Source organism: Babylonia areolata, chromosome 25 (assembly GCF_041734735.1).
Source record: "Babylonia areolata isolate BAREFJ2019XMU chromosome 25, ASM4173473v1, whole genome shotgun sequence".
NCBI lineage: Eukaryota > Metazoa > Mollusca > Gastropoda > Neogastropoda > Buccinidae > Babylonia > Babylonia areolata.
The window spans coordinates 14,345,266-14,355,265 of NC_134900.1; positions in this window are offsets into that span (position 1 = coordinate 14,345,266).

Here is a 10,000-nt window from a genome sequence, read left to right on the forward strand (position 1 = left end):
TTTCTGGTTCTGAGGTTCTGTCTCTTCTCTTGTCTATCTGCGACGTTTTCTCCCTGTGTCTGTCTCTGTGTCTGTGTGTGTGTGTGTGTGTGTGTGTGTGTGTGTGTGTGTGTGTGTGTGTGTGTGTGTGTGTGTCCATTTATGTCTCTCTGTCTTCGTCTCTGTCTGTCTGTCTGTCTGTCTGTCTCTCCACTTCTCTGTCGTCTGTGTATGTTTTTCTCTCAGGTATGAGTGTATGTGTGTGCGCGCGTCTGTGTGTGTGTGTGTGTATGTGTGTGTGTGTGTGTGTGTGTGTCTTTCTCTCTCTCTCTCTGTCTGTCTCTATGTCTGTTTGTCTGTCTCTGACGTACGCACACACACACACACACACACACACACACACACACCACACACCAACCACCACCACCACCATCACCACCACCACTACGACCAAACGTGTATGATTGTTGCCCTGGAGACAAAGTTGACAACACGCATGAAGTGAACCAAATTAGCGCGCAATTATTGCTGACTAATATCACTGTCGCTTGGCTAATCCTGTTTAAGTGCGTGAGAACGAGAGGTCAGGGGTGGGGTAGGGGGGGTGGAGAGAGATGTGTGTGTGTGTGGGGGGGGGGGGGTGGGGGGGGGGGGGGGGGGGTAGGAAGGGGGCAGGGGGGGTGGGGGGAAGGAGAGACGTGAAAATAAGGGGGTACAGAGTACTAAAATCTTTGCAGGTAAAAAAAAGCCTCATGAGTTCCGAGTCTTTGTGCTCCATTTGTTCTTCTGTTCTGTGTTAGTTAGCTGATGAATCGAGCGAATTATGATTATTATAGGGGGTCCTTTGTCTCACACAAGGACTGAGGGGTGTGTATGCTTTGTTTACTTTGTTTCATTAATTTAATCACAGTGGAGTGATGGCCTAGAGGTAACGCGTCCGCCTAGGAAGCGAGAGAATCTGAGCGCGCTGGTTCGAATCACCGTTCAGCCGCCGATATTTTCTCTCCCCCCCCCCCCCCCCGCCCCCACCCCCTCCCCCTCCACTAGACCTTGAGTGGTGGTCTGGACGCTAGTCATTCGGATGAGACGATAAACCGAGGTCCCGTGTGCTAGCATGCACTTAGCGCACGTAAAAGAACACACGGCAACAAAAGGGTTGTTCCTGGCAAAATTCTGTGGAAAAATCCACTGCGTTAAGAAAAAAAACAAAACAAAAAAAACTGCACGCAGGAAAAAATACAAAAAAAAAAAAGGGTGGCGCTGTAGTATCGCGACACGCTCTCCCTGGGGAGAGCAGCCCGAATTTCACACAGAGAAATCTGTTGTGATAAAGAGAAATACGAATACGAATAGTTTTGGCTGCTGCCGACGTGCCTGTTTGTTTCGAAGGACTGTCTTCTTCTTCTTCTTCTTCTTCTTCTTCTTCTCCTTTCCTTCCTCCTCCTCCTCCTCCTCTAGCCCTTCCTCCTCCTCCTCCTTCTTCTTCTTCTTCTTCATCCCTTCTTCTTCCTCCTCCTCCTTAGCCCTTTCCCCCTTTTTTTTTTTCTTCTTCCCCCCTCCCCCCCTCCTTCCCCCTTTTTTCTTCCCCTTCCCCCTCCCCCCTCCCCCTTTGCCCCTTCCCCCCCCCTCCTTTTCTTTTTCCCTTCCCCCTCCCCCTCTAGCCCCTTCCTCCCCCTCAAACCCTTCCTCCCCCCTCCTTCTTTTCTTCCCCTTTCCCCCTCTCCCCTCCCTTTGCCCTTCCCCCTTCCCCCCCTCTAGCCCTTCCCCCTCCTCCTCCTTTTAGGCCCCTTTTCCCCTTTTTTTTTTCTTCTTCCCTTTTCCCTGTTCTTTCCAAAAAATTTTTCTTTTCTTCGTTTTCGTGTCCGGGGGTGTTGTCGGGGTGTTCGGGTCATGTCGTGTCGTGTCCCGGGGGTTTTTCATTGTGCGTGTATGTCTGTCATGTGGTTTGGGGTGTGTCGTGTCGTGTGTGTTGTTTTCGTGTCGTGTTGTAATGGGTTTGGGGTTTTTTTTGTTTTGTTGCATTTATCGGAAAATTTCCCTTTTTCCGAGGTTCGCAGAACTTTTTCCAGGGGTGTAAAAAAATGTAATTAATGCAATGCAATGGTTTTGTAAAAAAATGCAAAAGTAATGCCTCAAGCAAAGCAAAGTAATGTAATGCAATGTAAAGTAATGCAATGTAATGCAAAGTAAAAGAAAAAACAAAGTAATTTAATGCCCAAAGAAAAGGTTAAAAGGTTTTTTTTGTTTTGCATTGATCGGGTATGACCTTTCCAATTTCGGGAGAACTTTTTTTTGGGGTGTAAGTAATGTTAAAGTGATTAAAAGGTTTTACTTTTTTTTTATTTTTTTTTTTTTATTGATCGGATAACCCTTTTTCCAAAGGTGGCCCGAACTTTTAGAAGGGGGGTTTTAAAGAAATGTAATGGATGTGGGTGTGGGTGTTTTATCGTTGTAAATGTTTTAAGTAATGGGTTTAGCCCTTTTTTTTTTTTTTGTTTCATTGATGGATATGGGTGATCCGAAAGTCGGGAAACTTCAAGTTTTTTAGGGGGGTATGTCCCGGTAAGTAATGATTTTTAAAGCAATTAATTTTTTAAAAAAATGTGATGTGATGTGGTGTGTTTTGATGTGAAAGTAATGTAATGTAATTTAATGTTTTGATGTGATTGGGGTGATGTGATGAATGTAATGTGGGGTGATGTGATGGGTGGGGTTTGGGGGGAGTATGGGTTGATGTAAAATTAAATGAAAAGTAATGGTTTGCTTTTGTTTTTTATTTTTTTTCATTGTCGGGTTGACTGTTCCGAAGTGGCAGAACTTCAAGTTTACCCGGGGTTAGTGGAATGAAAATTTTGATTGTACTTTCAATGTAATTTTTAATGTAATTTGATGTGAGTTAAGGGGGTTGATGTTAAGTAATTAATTTAAGTGATGTGATGTGAAAGTTGGTGTTGTTTGTAATGAAAAGGATGTGAAAATTGGGGTGATGTAAAGTAATGTAAAAGGGTTTTTCTTTTTTTTTTTTTTTTAATTTTGTTTTGTTTTTTTGTCGGTAAGATTTCCAGGGCCAGAAATTTTGCCGGGGTGTAATTTAATGTAATGTGATGTAATGTAAAGTAAAGGATGTGATTTGATTGGGTTTGATGGATTAAAAATTCATTGAGGGGGATTTTAAAAAAATTTTGATGTATTGATTTAAATTTTAATGTGATGTCCTTTTTGAAAGGTTGTGAAAGTGATCGATGTAATTTTCTTTTAAAGGGCACTTTTTTTTTGCTTTGTTTTGATTGATCACTGGGTTTCCCATAAACGGCAAAAGTTTAAAAAGTAAAGTTTTAAATTTTAAAGGTTTAGTGTCTTTTTTTTTGTTTTCATAGCTCGGATTTACAAACCTTTGAAGTCGGCCCGAAAAGTTTTTGGTGTGGTTTTAATTAAAACAAAAAAAATGAAAAGTCCCCGGGGATGCATAGAAAAAACACGTTTTAAAATAATTTTGCCCCGTTTGTAAGTTTAAATTTGTTGTTGGGGTGGGGTTTTTTCTTTTCCAAAAGTCTAGGGCAAAGCCTGTAAAAGGACCGTTTTGATCCAAAAAAAACCTATTCCCAAAAGGGAAAGGACTCCGTTTTTGCGAACGTGTAATCCCCGTTTCTTTCTCGCAAAGTCCCTTGCTTTTAATTTAAACCCTTTTTTTACGAACCCGGGGAAAGGGCGAGTAACGCGTTTCAACCCCCAAATTTCCCTCCTCAAAATATTGCAAGGGGAAGGCTCTTATACTGAAGAGGTAAGTTGACAAAGAAACCACAATTCTGACGAGGGAAGCTAAAGTTTGGGGTCATTCATTCAGACACCCCACTGGACATCCGAGGGTCTGTGTAGAGGAGAAGAGGGGGACTGGCCGTATGATCGAGTGAGTTAATTGCACGTAGCTGATAATGAGACTGACAAACAGACAAAAGACAGGTTAAAAACCCCATTAAGAAAAGATTTGGGTTACAGTTTCCCACGTTTTGCAAAAAAGTTTAGCACTTTCAAGGAAAAAGGCTCCACTTACGTTCCACAAATACACTAAAAATTTAAACAATAACCACATCTTTTTGGGGGCAGAAATCCTACCAAAAGCATAACCAACAACCCCTTAGTTAAAAAAGGCCATTAAATGCGCATGCAATTACAAAATTTTTTGTACCAAAAAAATAGTGGAATTTTATTTTAAGGGGAAATTTGCAGGGCAACACCTCTTTCCATGGGTTTTCGGGAAAAGCCCAAGGCCCCAACAAAACGGAACCTGGTAAAATATCCTCTCATCCAAAACCCTAACCTCAGTTTGATTTCTCCAGTTAAAACTTAGGAGAAACAACATTCAAACCAAATCAACTTCGTATTCAGTAATTTTACCATTACCAATTTTTAAAAAAAAGAAGAAAAAAAAACAAAAAGACAACAGGGGTTTGTAAAAAAATAGTGGAGGGGACTCCGACACAAAACAAAGGACACACACACAACACACACACACACACCACACACACCAAAACACACCCCACAAAAAAGAGGGGAATGGGGGGGTTTTTCATACTGGTCACGGCCACTTCTAATTATTGGGATGTACAGCAGAATGCTAAAGTAACACACACACACACACACACACACACACACACACACACACACACACACACACACACACTTACAACGAAAAAAATGAGAGAGACAGACAGACAGACACACACACACACACACAGACAGACAGAGACACACAGAGAGAGAGAAACAGAGAGACAGAGAGAGAGAGAGAGAATTGCAGACGCCATTACTTTATCAGCACCGGAAACATCTGACCAATCTCAGTTAATCTCCTGGCAGGGGGAAAAAAAAAAAAAAAAGAGACGAAAAACCCCAAAGGAAGGGGCGGTAACCTTTTCGCTTTTTTTTTTCTTCCTTTCTTTCTTCCTTTCTTTTTTTTTTCTCCCCCCCCCCCCCCCCCCTCCTATTTGTCCTCCGGGGCTTTCAACCCCCTAGACTTTAAGTAGAGAGAACCCCAATTTACCTTCTCCGCTTTTTGTATCGCCAACCCGCTGCTAAGCAACCGCGATGGAATCTACCCGCCACCCGATGATACCTTTGATAAAATGGTTGACGTTTGACGTCACTACACGGGTAAGCGGGATTTCGATTATTAACAGTTTTGCTGATTTGTTGGAGGTGGTGGGTGTGGTGGGTGGTGGGTGGGTGGAGGAAGTGGGGGGGGGGGGAAAGGGGGGGGGCGGGGGGGAGAAAGGGAGGAGGGAGGGAGGTGGGAGGGCAGATGATTACTGGAAGGTTAATACTGTTTAATAACTGAGGGACACTAGAGGAGATTCGGGGAGGGAGGGTGGGGTGTGGGGGTTGGGGGGTGGGGCTGAGGGGGTGGGGGGGGAAGGGTTACCGTCTGGTCAAGACTTAAGTTTTTTTTTTGGGGGGAAAGGGGGACCGTGTTTTGTGTGTGTGTGTGTGTGTGTGTGTGTGGATTTTGGTGGGGTGAAAGGGGTGGATTATGAAGGGGTTTTCCCCACTTTATTGGATGCACTGTAGTGGAAAGGGAACAATTGGGGGTCTCTCTCTCTCCCTCTGTGTGTGTGTGTGTGTGTGTGTGTGTGTGTGTGTGTGTGTGTGTACAAGAGAGAGAGAAGGGGAAGATAAGGGACTCTCTCTTTCATTTTCCCTCTGTCTCTGTCTCTTTCTCTGTCTCTGTCTCTCTCTCTTTGCCTCTTTCTATCTGTCTGTCTGTCTGTATATTTCTCTTTCTGTCTCTGCTTGTCTTTCTCTCTCCATCTGTCTCTCTGTCTGTCTCTCTGTCTGTCTGTCTCTCCGTGAAAAATCTCTGTCACTTTCTCTGTCTATCTCTTTGTCGCTCTGCCTTTCTTCCTGTAAAATCTCTGTCTAATCTCTTTGTCTCTGTCTCTGTCTGTCTTCTCTCTCTCTCTCTCTCTCTCTCTCTCCTCCCCCTCTCTCTGTGTCTATCTGTCTGTCAATCTGTCTCTGTCTCTCTCTGTTCTCTCTCTCTCTTTGTCTCTCTCTGTCTCTGTCTCCCCCCCTCCGCTCTCTCTCTCTATCTGCCTGTCTGTCACTCTCTCTCTCTCTCTCTCCTTTTCTCTGGGTTTTCCCCCCATTTTGGACAGCTCATTATTTCGTGGTTCGTTACCACGGGACGTGGGTAGAAGGAATGGAAGAAGAAGGGGGGGATTAGGGAGCGTAGAATGAATGAATGAATGAATGAATGGATGGAAAGAAAAAAATTAATCAACACTCACACACGCACGAACACAGTACAGTAGTCATTTATTGTCAAATTTACAATAATGTTGTACTTTCTCTCTCTCTCTCACACACACGCGCGCGCGCGCACACACACACACACACATACACACACACACACATCCATCACTTTAAATCCCCCAGTAAAGGTCAAGGCTTATCATAGGTTGGAATTACTCCACCACACAACCCCCCCCCCCCCCAAACAATCACATGTACCCAACAAAATCTCAACAACCCCACCCCACACCCAACTCCCTCCTTACAACACACACACACACACACACACACACACACACACACACATACAGACACACACACACACACACACATACACACAGACAGACACAGACACACACACACAGAGACAGACAGACACAGACAGACAGACAGACAGACAGACACACACACACACACACACACACACACACACACACACACACACACAAACCACGCCCAAACCAGCTCATCATCCCCCTGAAGTTAGACAAAACACGGGCAAAGAAATCGCCTTAATTCCGTATTCTGACATGATATTGCATTGTTTAGGCTTTTTAATGTGATATGTATGATGAGCGTGTACTAGTAGTCTGTGATGTCAGTCAGGCCAGGGGCATAGCCCTTGCTAGCAACTGGTACCATGTAACCCAGTACTACCTGCCGCATGTGAGGTCTCCCAACGATGGACCACGCGAAGGAGGAAACTTTTCCCAACGGCTGTGAAGGCGGAAGACGATGACCAAAGGGTAGGGGGAGCTCTTCAGTATCCTTGGCTGGAAGTCCTAGGAGATGGAACTCTGAAGAAAAAAAAAACCTGCACCTGCCGAGGTCGTTCTACACGTGGCAGTATCTGCACCTGTGGGACTGTGAGCGTTGGTGGGCGAGAGAGTGGGGAAGGGACTGCACAACTCCTCTTCACTATTAAAAAAAAAAAAAAAAAAAATCACCTGTGCTGGTCAGGTCGCTTCCTGGGAAACTGATGCCCTTGACCGCTGTCGCTGGAGGATGCTGTGCTCTAGTGGCATAAAGACGTTTGAAAACAAGAGAACGTTGGTCATTAAGGAGAAGCGTGAGCGAAGGAAGCAGGGCTCAGCTTCTGGAGACGTTTTCCCTTGCAACACCTGTCGGAAGTGCTGTGCATCCAGAATCGACCTCTTCTCCCATATGAGGACACACACCGACAGATAAGCCTGCCTGCCTACTCATCGGTCGGTTCGACGGGAGACTCCATCATCAGTCTGTGATGTGTGTGTGTGTGTGTGTGTGTGTGTGTGTGTGTGTGTGTGTGCGCGCGAAAGAGAGAGACAGAGACAGAGAAAGAGACAGAAGCAGAGACTGAGAGTTTTTCATTTAGGCGTTTAATTTTTTTGGTTTTTTTAACGTCGGTATTGACATTGTACAGCATCGCAGCTAAGCATGTTTTATATGGAAAGGCATATCATTATCATTATTTTTTTTTATCATGATTATTGTTATTATCATGACAAAAAAAGGGGAGGGGGTGGAATAGGATGGAGGCCCCACAAAACAAAAAAAAGAAGAAGAAAACACACACACACACACACACACACACACACACACACATATATATATATATATATATATATAGAGAGAGAGAGAGAGAGAGAGAGAGAGAGAGAGAGATCGAAAATACAGTGAAGAAAATGAGAGAATACCTGGTCATTGAAATGAAGCTGGTTGCCATCCACCCCAACCCCCCTCCCCACCCCCCTACCCCCTATCTCTCCCACAGTGTTGTTCCTGGCAAATTCTGGTAGAAAACAAAACAACTCACTTTGATGTTGAAAGCAATACACTTGCATATGAAAAAAAAAAAAGATAAAGAAAAAGAAAAGAAATATGACACTGCACCTTGTCGACGCGCTTTCCTCAGGGAAAAATTCAGCGCGAATTTTACACAGAAAGAGATACGATACGATACTATTACGATCACGATACAATACGATACGATACGATATGATACGACAGATACAATACGATACGATACGATATGATACAACAGATACGATACGATACGATATGATACGATTACGATACAATACGGCGATACGATAGATACAATACAATACAATACAATACAATACAGTACAGTACAGTACAGTGCGATACGACACGACACGACACGACACGACACGACACGATACGACACGACACGACACGACACGACACGACACGACACGACACGACACGACACGACACACGACACGATACGACACGATACGACACGACACGACACGACACGACACGACACACGATACGACACGACACGATACGACACGACACGACACGACACGACACGACACGACTGAATACAATACATTACATTACATTACATTACACTACAGAGAGAAAGACAGAAAGAAAATAAAACCAAACGGAGAAACAAAGAAAGAAAGCAAAGAAAGACGGAAAGGAAATTGGTTTTCGTTGTCGCTTGTACCCATGTACTGTATATATATATATATATATATATATATATATATATATCCACAATGTTTGACAGAAAGAACCATTTTGAACGAAGCTGTTATCTGACTGGTGGCTGTTCGGTGTGTCATTTGCATATGCCCTTTGACCTCCCTCTTTCCCCCCCCCCCCCCCCCCCCCCCAACACACACACACTCAAACACACACACACACACACACAGAGCGTCATGACGGCGCGTGCTTTTACACAGGACTTTGCTTATCAGTCTCTGCAAACAACACCTCACACGTTTTGTAAGTGGGGAGTTTGTTTTAACCCTTTCTCTCTCCCCTGCGCGTAACCTCCCCTTTGTTTCACACACACGCACACACACGCACACACAGAGACAAACACACACACACACACACACACACATACACGCACGCACACACACACACACACAGACAAACACATACGCACACACATACACACAAACACACACATACATACACACACACACACACACACACACACACACACATACACACACACACACACACACACGCACACACACACTAACACACACACACACACACACACACACACTTCGTTGACAGACTGACATACAGACAGACAGAGAGAGAGGGGGGGGGGGAAGGAGGGAGGAACAGACAGAGAGAGAGGGAGAGAGAGAGAGAGAGAGAGAGAGAGAGAGAGAGAGAGAGATGGATGTATATATTCATATATGTTTGTTTTTTTTTTAATTTCCTTCGTTTTTTTCTTTAAGCTCTTGTTTTCTGTACTGAATTTCCTATCTTTTCATTGTTTTATAATCCTCCTCGTTCTTTTTTTTTTTTTTTTTTTTTCTTTTTTTTTTTTTTTTTTTTTTTTTTTGTGTGTGTGCATGTGCATTCATGCTTATTTGTGATATTTGTGAGTCGTCCGTGTGTGTGTGTGTGTGTACGCGAGTGTGCGTTCATCTGTCTGTCTGTCTCTCTCTATCTCTCCTCTCTCTCTCTCTCTCTCTCTCTCTCTCTCTGTCTCTCTCTCCTTTTCTCTCCTCTTAATGTGCAAAGAAATATGCGAATACTATCATGTTGTGCGTCAGTATCTATTCACTGCACCTTCGCAATGTGAATGCAAGAAATAATTATTGTGTCAGTGACGCCTTTCAGCCAATGACATTGAACAGTGCCAGTGTCAGTGTTAGTCTCTCTTTCTCTCTTTCTCTCTCTCTCTCTCTGTTTCTCTCTGTCTCTCTCTCTCTCTCTATCTATCAATCTCTCTCTGTGTGCCTCTCTCTCT